The sequence below is a fragment of the Anser cygnoides genome, chromosome 1 (assembly GCF_040182565.1).
Source record: "Anser cygnoides isolate HZ-2024a breed goose chromosome 1, Taihu_goose_T2T_genome, whole genome shotgun sequence".
Lineage (NCBI taxonomy): Eukaryota > Metazoa > Chordata > Aves > Anseriformes > Anatidae > Anser > Anser cygnoides.
In genome coordinates, this window is record NC_089873.1 from 189,317,325 (window position 1) to 189,329,919 (window position 12,595).

Sequence of the window (12,595 nt, forward strand, 5' to 3'; positions counted from 1 at the left end):
AGGGGTGGCTTCTGTGAGAAGGATCTAGAAGCTGCCCCATGTTTGGTAAGGGCCCCACTGCTGACCAGAGCCGAGCCAATAAGTGATGTTGTTTTTCACCTCTGTGAGAGCATATTTAAGACAGGGAAAAAAAAATCGCTGCGCCACACAGCAGCTGGGAGAGTGAGAGGAGTGAGGAACAGCCTGGCAGGCGCCAAGGTCAGTGAAGAAGGAGGGGGAGAGGTGCTCCAGGCGCCGGAGCAGAAGTCCCCTGCGGCCTGTGGTGAGGACCATGGTGAAGCAGGCTGTCCCCCTGCAGCCCATGGAGTACCACGGTGGAGCAGGGTTCCACGCTGCAGCCCGTGGAGGAGACCACGGCGGAGCAGGTGGACCTGCACCGACGGAGGCTGCGGCCTGTGGAAGACCCCTGCCAGAGCAGATCCCGGGCCAGACCTGTAGCCCGTGGAGAGGAGACCAGGCAGGAGCAGGTGACCTGGCAGGAGCTGCTGCCCGGGGGGGATCCAGGTTGGAGCAGTTCGCTCCTGAGGGATGGACCCTGTGGTACGGACCCGTATCTGGAGCAGTTCTTGAAGAGCTGCTGCCTGTGGGCAGCCCACGCCGGATCAGTTCGGCAAGGACGGCATCCCGTGGGAGGGACCCCACAGCACAGGGGATGAGAGTGACCGAGAAGGAGCGGCGGAGAAGAAGTGCCATAGACTGACCATAACCCCCGTTCCCCCATTCCCCTGCGCCGCTCGGGGGGAGGAGGTGGAAGAGGGCAGATGGGAGGGAAGGTGCTTTGGTTTCTTTCCTTTGTTTCTCACTTCTCTAGCTTGTTAGTAATAGGCAATAAATCTTACGATCTCCCTATGCTGAGTCTGTTTTGCCCGTCACGATAATTACTGTGCGATCTCCTCATCCTTATCTCAACCCTTGAGCCCTTTTCATCGTATTTTCTCCCCATTCCTCTTTGAGGAGGGGGAGTGAGAGAGCGGTTGTGGTGGAGCTCGGCCGCCTGCCCGAGTAAAACTGTTAGTAATAGAAGAAGAAATAATACAATATTGTTTAGTATGTTACATTTGCGATGTACTGTTCCGAGGCTGCGCTTGGAAGATACAAAATATATGTGCAAGGGTAACATGAGAATGCACCAATTCATGATGAGGAGTAAGGAGGATTAAAAGAATGCTCAATTTGCAAGACATCTAGATAACTGGGGCTTCTTGGACTCTGGGAACTGGGTCAAACCAACCTTGCGGTTTGGACTGAGACCAAGGGCTCAGAGAGCATGCGTGAGAAGGAAAGGTTAAAAAGTTCAACTGTGATGAAGACATCTTACTTCATCCCGACGACCACCCGGACGACCACCAGAGAGTGATACGCAAGCGCAGAAGGACTGATAAGATAATTAGCATACGAAGCGAGGCTAGGTGGAGCTAGGAAATGAATATGCATAGATGAGTTGTGAAACCTAATGCATATGTAGTATCTTAGGAGATAAAAGAGAACTAAGAAAACAAATCAGACGAAGTTAGATTTGGGCAGGCATGCCCCTAACTTCCGGCGCCTAATAAAGCACCTTCATATAATCACTTTGTGGATTATGTGTCTTCATGAACGCTAACATTTTGGCGACCCAGGTGGGACCTCGTGGGCACTGCTGAGGCGGCTCGCGAACTGATCACGCTCCAGCCGGCACCGAGGAGTTTCTCGGGGAGCCATCGGCCGCGACCGACCCCCGCTGCTCACAACGTACCTCTGAAAGGGTAAGAAAAAGGTGCTTTCTGGTAATCGGTACCGATCTGGTCTGGGAGCCTGCCGGTCAGACGCGGCGAAAGCCACGCACGGTTGGGCTAGGGAATTCCCGTGGTAAGCCTAGGCGCCGTCCGTCAGACAGTCGCGAAAGCGCTGCAGGTTCGGCATCAGTGGTCTGGTTTTGCTGCAGGCTCAGCATCTGGTTCGGTTCGGTAAAAGCTATAGCTGATAATGGAAAAACTTAAAAGTATTCTGGGCGGTAATGCTTCGGTACCGCGATCCTCCCCTTTGGGCTGTTTACTAGCACACTGGAAGGAGGGGTGTTTCGGGCAGGAGTTACGAAAGGGTAAACTGGTTGATTACTGTAATGTTTGGTGGCCACAGTATGAACTAGAAGATCAAGAAAGTTGGCCAGAAAACGGAACCTTACAGTACAATACTATCTTACAATTAATGTTATTTTGAGAGCGAGAGTGCAAGGGGCCTCTCTGTGTGATTGCGTGATTGTGTTGTGAGTGAGACGCAGCATCGCTGCGAAGCGAGTGCGGAGTTCCGATCCGCGGTTCCGTATTCTCCGCGAGGGGAGCGGCCGGAGACGAACGAAGCGCATGACAGACCGAAAAGAAGTGCTGCTTTATCCAAATGTTGATTGGTGGTGCCCAATACACGGGCCCGGCGGTGCATCTTGCAATCCTGTTTCGTTCTTAAATGTTTTGAGTGTGACAAGGAGGAAGGTGGGAGCATTATCTAAGTAACAGTTTAAAAGTTTCGGTATATTTGCGGTGGTGTTTGGTCGGTTTCCCAAGTATCGGGGGAGGGGGGCTGACTGATTATCAAAGTGGTAGAACGGAGAGTCACTTCTTTGGTGGTTCGGGCCTGAGCCCTGGGAATTTGGTAAGAAGGGGGAGAGCGAATTTATTTAGGCCTCAATACCTTTTAAACCCCCGTCTTGATGGATACACAGGAGTGATTCCTTGTTTTGTGTAGGCTTACTAACAAAGTGCATGAGAAAAATTAGCATTCGGCTTGAAATTCGGCCTTGTTGAAATGTAAATTTTGTGGAAAAGGTGGTATTGTTTGTCTAGAAGACGGAAGGCTGAGTGCTTCAGGTGTTTTTCCGAAGTCCTGTGGATTTACGATTGGAACGGGGCTCATTAATAATCTGAAATAGTGAAGTTTGTATGTGGAGTTTAATCCCAGAGAACTGGGACATTTGAGAAGACTAGGAAAACATAGTAAAAACCTGCAATAAAAAGGTTTGCGTGGAAATTGAAACAAGGGACAGTAATTAATATAAATAAATAAAAGGGAATGGGAAATCAAGGAAATGGGTAATATCCAAAACAAAGACGTTTTAAAGAAAGCCTCCTTGGGTGTATATTGGCACATTGCAAGGATATTGTCGGAAGGGGGAGTGGGGGGGCGCGGAAAGCAAGAGGATTTCCACTAAGTATTGCAATCAATTGTGGCCACTGTATAAACTAAATGGCCACTTTATGGATCAATCGACTATAACAGTGTCTTGCAATTAATGTTGTTTTTGAGGAGAGAAGGAAAATAGGATGAAATGTTGTATACTGATATGTTGTTTCAGCATCTTGGAGGGAAAAGGTATGGAATTAAGTTGGTCCCTGACTGAGCCTTTGGTGTTGGCATTAGAAAAGTACAGGCTGGAGGAAGATAAAGGAAGTGTTAAAAGGGTTGTTGAAGGTGTTAAAGGCTGTGTGGCATGTAGTATTTAACAGAGCTGTTTGAAGTTGAATGAGCAGGGGAAGAGGATGTAGGAATGTTAATAGTTCCGCCTCAACCCGAGGCTGAGATCTCAAAATCGAGGTGTGAGCCCTCTGGGGCGGAGGGACCATGATGGGTCCGGGAGAGAGTTGTCATGGAAACAGAAAAGCAGCTAACTCTTGAAACAACCTGAGTTCATGTGTGAGCTCAGATTGCCAATGGGACCGCTCAGGGAACTTTCAACCATTGCATTCCCCTGACCGACCCCCCCCCCCCGAGACCCTTACCACCCCGGAAATTATGTAAATACCAAAATCTGGTTAAATTGGGAATTGAGAATCTGTTCCAACAAGGTCCAAAAGAAAACCCTATGGAATTTTTGAATTTTTGGACCAACTTTGAAATGCAATGGAAAAAAAAAAAAAAGAAAAAAAAAAAGACAGAAAATTTGGACCTGGCTTCAGAAAACAAACAGAGGCAATTGGCTAGCCTCTTTCTAGGGCAATCAGCCCCTGATATCAGAAAGAATTTGTCTTAGGCTGCAGGATAAACTTACAACAGTCAGAAATGACGGGGACCTGGGGCATCTACCCTAGCAGGTCCACTAGTTGAAATAAAGCTAGGAAACGAAGAGAGAGGCTTGAATTTTTTGTTGTTGTTGGTTACAGGAGCTTCTTTCTCTGTGTTAATTAGTCTGTAAATGTAATAGGAGCAACATATTCAGTGTTAAATAGTTTAAAAGGACGACTGGGAACTAAGACAACTACAATAATTGGAGCCACAGGGAAGGAGGAGGAACGGCCATTCTTACAACCCCTTGATTTGCGTTTTGGGGGTAAGGAACTAACCCATGAATTTTTGTATGTACCAGAATGCCCGATTCCACTCTTGGGACGGGATCTATTAGCTAAATTAGATGCAACAATAACCTTTGAGGATGGAGAATTAATAATGAAGGTACCTGAGTCCAAAGTAGGCCAAATCCTAATGATCAAAGATAAACCCTTTGTTAATATTCCAAGAGAAGTAGAAAATGCAGTTATACCAACAGTATGGGAAACAGATGTACCAAGGAAGTCGAAACTGGCACAACTGGTAAAGGTGGAATTAAAGGAAGGAGCCAAACCTGTTCGAATCAAACAATATCCACTTAAGATAGAAGCTAGGCAGGGGACAGTGAAAATTATTGACAAATTTCTCAAACATCAGATTCTGGAAGAATGTAAATCGGAATATAATACTCCAATTTTTCCAGTAAAGAAGCCGAATGGTGAGTATAGATTGGTAAAAGATCTTAGAGCAACAAATGAAATAACAAAGGACATTCACCCGGTAGTGGCTAATCCTTACACATTGTTAACATCTGTGAGAGAGATATATAAATGGTTTACTGTGATAGATTTAAAGGATGCTTTCTTTTGCATACCTCTTGATAAAGATAGTAGAAAATTATTTGCCTTCAAATGGGAAAACATATTGAAGTTTTTGTACCACATATGGTAACAACTGTTTTAGAACAAAAGGGGGGCCACTGGTTATCACCCAGCCGAATGATGAAATATCAGACAATACTAACTGAACAAGATGACGTAACCTTGAAAACAACTAACCTGTTAAATTCAGCAGTATTTCTAGGAACTGTTCCAGAAGAAGGACCGTTGGAACACAATTGTGTGGAAATAATTGAACATACCCATGCCAGCTGCGAGGATTTGAAGGATGTACCCCTTGAAAGGTATGACTGGGAACTTTTTACTGATGGTAGTAGTTTTGTGGAGAATGGAACACGATATGCAGGGTATGCAGTAACAACCCTGAAGACAGTGATCGAAGCAAAACCTTTACCACCTGAAACATTAACACAGCGAGCAGAACTGATAGCCCTACCTCGAGCACTGGAACTGAGTGAAGGAAAGATGGTAAATATTTGGACAGATTCAAAGTATGCTTTTGGAGTAGTCCGTGTTCATGGAGCATTATGGAAAGAAAGAGGGCTGTTGTCCTCACAAGGAGCCAATATAAGATATCAAGAGGAGGTGTTAAATTTGATAAATGCGGTGCAAAAACCAAAACAAGTGGCTATTATGCACTGTAAAGCTCATCAAGGAGGAACCTTGAAAATATCAGAAGGGAGTCGGCTGGCAGATTGAGCAGCTCGACAAATTGCTCGGGAGGTGTGGAATGTAATGGCTTTGGTACCACTCAAGGTAGGCCCCACTTGTCTTAATCTTCCCAAGGAACCAAGATATTCACCAGAGGATGAGAAATTAGCAAATCTCCTAAAGGCCCGAAAGAACTCTGATGGACGGTATGTAACTGCTATGGGCCAGGTAGTAATACCCCCCTTGGTGATGCGAGAAATACTTCAGACAAGACATAATGAGTGTCACTGGGGTGCAGAAGCAATGGTAACATTTTAAAACGTAGCATTATCTCTACACATATGTTAACAATGGCAAAATCAGTAATGTCAAAGTGTGAGATTTGTCTGAAAAATAATCCAGTAGCAAGAAAACATGCTGAAATGGGAAGAGTTAGAGTAGGAATAGAACCAGGAGATTACTGGCAAGTTGATTTTGTAGAGTTACCTAGGACTAGGGGATGTAGGTATTTGTTAGTAGGGGTTGACACCTTTTTCAGATGGCCAGAAGCCCTTCCCTGTCACACCAATCAAGCTAAAGAGACAGTAAAATGGTTACTGCGGGAAATCATTCCGAGGTTTGGGGTACCATTAGGAATATCCTCGGATAGGGGGCCGCGCTTTGTTTCATCTGTGGTTAAAGACGTAAGTCGGCTATTAGGAATTTCTTGGAATTTACATACTGCATGGAGACTCCAATCTAGTGGACAGGTAGAAAGGATGAACCAAACTCTAAAGGGACAGATCAGTAAAATCTGCCAGGAAGCCAAAATACAATGGCCACAAGCTTTGCCTATAGCTTTACTGAGAATAAGGATAAAGCCAAGGAGTGGAATGTCAGTAAGCCCATACAAGATTACGTATGGAAAGCCTTATGAATCCCCAGAATCAAATCCTAATATGCATATAACAGGGAACCAGGATGTTTATAATTATGTATTGTCTCTTGGTAAAACTTTAGCTCAACTTCGAAGTGTTCTGGTGTGGAACCGACCGTTGGCACTGGAAAATCCTGTCCACGACATTCAGCCAGGTGACCAAGTGTACATTAAAAACTGGAATGAAGAACCCCTGAGAGAACAGTGGGCCGGACCTTATCAAGTATTATTGACTACTTTTACAGCTGTAAAGGTAGAAGGGGTGGATGCTTGGATTCATTATACTCGGGTGAAAAAGGTTCCCGAATTTTGGTCAGTGCGAGCAATCGGAGATACAAAACTACAGATGAAGCGCGTATAACCATACAATGTTGGGGTTCTTAACAACAGTAACGATAACAGTAATTGTTTTGTGTAAATACCTTGTAATTGGGTTCCTAGAAATACCAGAAAAATATAAGAAAGAGGAAATATTCAGAGGAGAAAATGTTACTTTGGAATGTGGAATGCACAACGATAAACCAATAACAATTAGCTCTCTACAGGTGGTCTGGGAAAAAATAAGTGACTCCGGACAGAGCCAGGAAATATACGTAGACACAACCAGGGACAATACAGGATTGAAGGCTGGATGGAAGGGGAAGGCGTACGTAAGTATAACCATAGAATTGGGCCAACAACTGAGAGGAGCTACCACCTTAACCCTGTTTAGTGTTACTAAAGTCAACAAAGGAAACTACCGGTGCATGGTAACACATGAAAATAGCACAGATTACGGGATAAGAGAAATATTGGTATATCCGAAATTGGATAAAGGAATATTGGTAGCCCACTGAAAAGGATCTAGAAGAAAAAGAGAGGGCCAGGTACCATGGACACAAGTGGTACAGATCCCACACAGGCAACCATCAGAGAAGTTACTGGTAGGATTGATTAAAGATTTTGCCATAATGAAAGGAACTGATAGAATTACTGCTTGTTTGCCCATTCCAAAAGCAACAGGGGACCCGCTTGAGTGGGGTATAACCACCTGCCACTGCCCCAAGTAAAAGGAAATGAAACAATTCAATGTAAAGAAGTGAAAGTTCTAGAGAGGATAAATGTTACACAATACTATAGGAAACTGAGCCCCCCAACATCAAGGTCTGAATGTGAAAAGAAGAAGAACTACCATTTCATAATGATAGGCAGATTTAAGAATGTGGGACAGTGTTATTACGACGAACTACGTGTAGTAGAAGGAGTTAGAGAAAAGATTGTTTGGGAATGTCAAGAGAAAAATGAGCCAAAAGGAATGAAAGGGTGGGATAGTGATTGGACAGTAAGTTTATTGCAGAAATTCCAGTATGGAGGGAATACATCATGGTGTATTAAATGGCAGGGGAAGCAGAATGGAACTGATCAGTTTTATACAGTAAGCCGGGTTGACAGTAGTGGTAGACAAGAGTCAACAAAGGTAGCTTGGTGGACTTGTGAGAAGAAATATACTTGCGATAGTAATAATGAAGATATCAAGCACTTACTTCCGGTATTGATAGCTCTTAGGGCAGGATGTGCTTGCCGAGGAATTAAGTACAATTCGGAAAGAAATAGCCAGGGTAGTCAAGTCGCAGTGGATTGTAGCTATAGTACCATAAAAAGTCCAGGACAATTTGTATGGGCAGCCAGTAATGGAACTTGGACTACACACCCGCCGATAGATGGGGAAGTAAAAGAAATAACTCTAGTACTCCCTCCCCACACTGCGTCCAATATGGAAAAAGTCTCCTTTTAAGGGAAAGTTGGAAACCCTACAAATTAGTAGGGCAAAAAGAAGTTTAGAAGAAGGGGAAGATGAAGATACATGGCATGAACCCTCGGATGGAGTAAAATTCAGTTGGGCGTTAGAATCTCTATTTGCACAGGTAGCTACTTATCGAAATAGGGAAATGATTTATAAACTTACAGGACAAGTGAGTAGGCTTGCGAGAGCCACAAAAGAAGGTTTTAGAGACCTTAATATCCAACTACAAGCTACAACTAAAATGGTGCTACAGAATCGATTAGCATTAGATACACTGTTATTAAAGGAACATGGAATATGTGGATTTCTAAAAGATCGTATTGATCATTGCTGCATCCACATTCCAAATGTGACTATTGATGTAGAACATGTCATAGAACAACTGGCTTGAGTGGAACAAGATGCAGAACAGGAAGAGAAAGATATGACAACAAGCTGGTTGGATAAAATTTTTAGTGGATGGAATATTAGTAATTGGGTTAAGTCCTTACTGGAGACAATAATTATATTGGTGATTGTAGGGGTACTAATTTGGTTAACATTTATAATGCTGAAAAGTCTGATTCTAAGGAAGACAACCTGGAACCTGACAGTGATGCAAACTATTGCTCAGCAAATGGAACCACATCCTCAATATCCTCCACCGGCATCTAACAACTTTGGATTTCAGAGAAAGAATCTGAGGAACCCAGGAGGTGAAATGGAATGAAAACCGAATAGACAAGATCAGTTTCAGATCAAGTGAACCCAACCAGAAGGGTGAACGTAACATAAAGCAGAAGTGGTGGACTTATGAAATGTTGTGATAATCCTAATCTTTGTAATTTCCTTGATTCTTAATGATGTAATTTTCCATGATTATATTATTGGTGAGCACTGAGTGTAAAATATTTTAGTTAGTTAGTGAAAGCATTTGCCCTCCTCGAAAGGAGTGAAATGCTTTCAAAGGGGGGAAATGTTAGTAATAGAAGAAGAAATAATACAATATTGTTTAGTATGTTACATTTGCGATGTACTGTTCCGAGGCTGCGCTTGGAAGATACAAAATATATGTGCAAGGGTAACATGAGAATGCACCAATTCATGATGAGGAGTAAGGAGGATTAAAAGAATGCTCAATTTGCAAGACATCTAGATAACTGGGGCTTCTTGGACTCTGGGAACTGGGTCAAACCAACCTTGCGGTTTGGACTGAGACCAAGGGCTCAGAGAGCATGCGTGAGAAGGAAAGGTTAAAAAGTTCAACTGTGATGAAGACATCTTACTTCATCCCGACGACCACCCGGACGACCACCAGAGAGTGATACGCAAGCGCAGAAGGACTGATAAGATAATTAGCATACGAAGCGAGGCTAGGTGGAGCTAGGAAATGAATATGCATAGATGAGTTGTGAAACCTAATGCATATGTAGTATCTTAGGAGATAAAAGAGAACTAAGAAAACAAATCAGACGAAGTTAGATTTGGGCAGGCATGCCCCTAACTTCCGGCGCCTAATAAAGCACCTTCATATAATCACTTTGTGGATTATGTGTCTTCATGAACGCTAACAAAACCACCACAATCACTCAGGAAGGGGGGGGGATTGCATGGCCCCACACCATGGCCACCTCTCTGCCCCTGGCATGGCACGCAAATCCTGCATTAAATTCACTGGTAAATCTCTAAGAGAGACATCTTGTGCTGTTAGGGTACTCCATAGCTACTTCTCCGTGCATCCAGTATATATGGAGCAGGAGTGCAAATGCTCTGGAGGATTACCTGTATATTTGTGTTGGTTTATTTATTTATTTAGATGAATATGTATTTATTTCCTTGAATCCTGCAACTTTAACAGAATTACTATGAATTCAGAATTTTATGCCTTGATAAACCTCTAGCCTGAGCTTGCAAGCCCATTTACTCCTATGGTTAAACAATCTTCTTTGTAAAGAAAACTAACTACAAAAATCTTCAAAACAGATTCATTACCTTTTACTTAACAGCTGTTATAAGACGTACTGTCATCAGTCATTTACTAACGGTTAGCAGACACTTCACTGCTTTAATGCATGACATATCTTGCTAAAAACATTATACCTGCTGCGTCATTTTGCTACTAAACTATAAAAATTCAAAATGAGCTCTAAGGCCAAATCTGTGGCCCGTGGATTTCAACTGATAGCCCTTGCTTTGCTCTACCTCAATTGACAAAAACACTAAATTTCTGTTGTACCAAGTGGAATTTTCAGGGGACACAAAGAAGGTCAACAAGATGAGAAACTCTTATTCCACATTCATTGAGCAAATAGTTGCAGTGAATTAAGATGTTAACCACAAACCTGCTGTGCTATTTACTTGCTTATCAACACCATGCAGTGGAGAATCATCACGCAATGGACATGTGCTCATGCCTCACTCATCAGTGGTTTAGGATACTTCTCCAGGGTGGGTAGAGCATGGGGCATGTCCCTGTCTTCTGACACTGGTGTATGGCAGAAGAGTCCAACAGAAGTGAAGTGAGGGTTGGGTATGTCTTCGTCTATCAGAGCTCATGTGCCTGGACTTCTCTGCCGCAGTCTGAAACAAAACACCTATATTATATATAGATATAGCGCATGTAAAAAAAATCCCACTGAAAGCTACCTCTTATCTGGCAGGATGGGAGGGAAAGGATCCATTTTGCCCTTGAAACCATTATTATAAGAATAAGGAAACCTTCCAGACAGCTGCCTTCAAATCTAGTTCTGTCATGATTTGAAACCCCTTGTTTCAATGTTTTTTATATATTAAAAATTGGCACCTTCCAAGAGAGATCTGTTGCCTTGTTTATCCACTTTCATTTATGTATAATACTGCAAAAAACTCACTGTGGTGTTTAATTCATGGCATTAAGCCTAGTTCTTAAGAAATAATAGAAAATATTTTTGTAAGTATCCAAAAGAGAGGCATTAATCCCTGCTTCAGAGCAGACTAATTAAACTCAAGAGCAGGAGGTGCAAAAAAACGTGATCATTATTTATTGTCAGGTTAAAAAAAACATCATTCTGACCTTGGCTCTGAAATATCACTCCAGTTAGTAGATTTAAATATCTGTATGTGTACCTTTGTGGAGTCACTTTAATATCAAAGTAAGAGAGCAGAAATTTGGTCGAATATTAAACTTCTTAGTGTCACGAAGTGAACTGAATACCATAAAACCCCAGAAGCATCCACTAGGAGCTGTATTTGTCTGTCGCTACAATGCTGGTGATGAGAGTGCACAATGGTGATGAGAGTGCTCTGTTTCAAGCAAAGCACCCAAAAGCAATTTCTTTTCCTGAAAATATCAGAAATCCTTGCAGATTTGGTGTTCTGAGAGAAAGAGAAGTCCAGTTACAAAGCCTCTTATGCACGCTTTCCTTCAGTCCCAGTGCAGCACTCTTCATTTTCCAACTCTTCAGTGTGATCATATGCATTATAATGTTTCTACCTGAATAATTTACAAGCTAAAAGCACTCAAAGAATGTGTGAAAACATTTGCAAAGATCCTAGATGGTTTTCACTAGGCCATTGCAAGGCACATTTTTGTTGAAGCCTATTTCCATAGGAAAGCGCATCATCCAACAAATAGCCACTTGGAATATAAATCAGGTAAGTGAAATATGAAGTGTATTTTTGCATTTTATTTGGATTTCAAAGGGATTGAATTACTGTTTGCTTAAATCATAAGAAGATGTGGAAGATATCTGGCAAAAAAATGTGTGAAATAACTTCAGGTCAAGTAGTCAGCATTTATGACAACTACAGGTAAATGCAAGTAGCATTACCGTAGCCAAATGATCAACACGGCACATTCCTACTGGGGCAGTTCACACCAATTGAGCTCTTCATTTTCACTTGGAAGAGTTTAAATACAAGTAGAAAATAGTCGGAATAGAAAATACATAGTTTCTAAGGAGTCATTTTTCATTGTGATGTTTGCAGAGAATGCCAGTGGGCTGCTTAGGATGGTTTCTCCATAGTCTTCATACTCACCATGGCTGGTGAGTATTACATCCCTATTAAACAGAGCACCATTATCTACTACTATCAGCTATTATTTTGGAACTGATTTTTTTTTTTCTTTCTGGTTTTAAGTAGGGTTTTTGTTGTCATTGTTTTTTTAACATGGAGAGAACATTTTCTGAAAGAGAAAACAACACATAATTAAGTTTCTCTTATATAAGTCTCCCCTCGTTTAAACTCACACAGAAATGGAGACACTTAGGAAATCACTTAAGGATACATTTCTCTGCAAATTATCATTACAAGAGCTACATGGCTAAATAAAAGGCATTTGATGAGGTCCAGTTTTATCCACCTGCCTCT

The 12,595-nt window shown here is 42.5% G+C and overlaps 1 long non-coding RNA gene across 1 annotated transcript; it reads left to right on the plus strand.

Annotated features, from left to right (window-relative positions):
• The first annotated feature begins 680 nt into the window (after positions 1-680).
• On the plus strand, positions 681-9,781 carry LOC136789599 (uncharacterized). The gene is made up of 2 exons (XR_010828303.1): positions 681-5,200; positions 6,567-9,781. It is a non-coding gene; the product is annotated as an uncharacterized lncRNA (long non-coding RNA).
• The last annotated feature ends 2,814 nt before the right edge of the window (positions 9,782-12,595 follow it).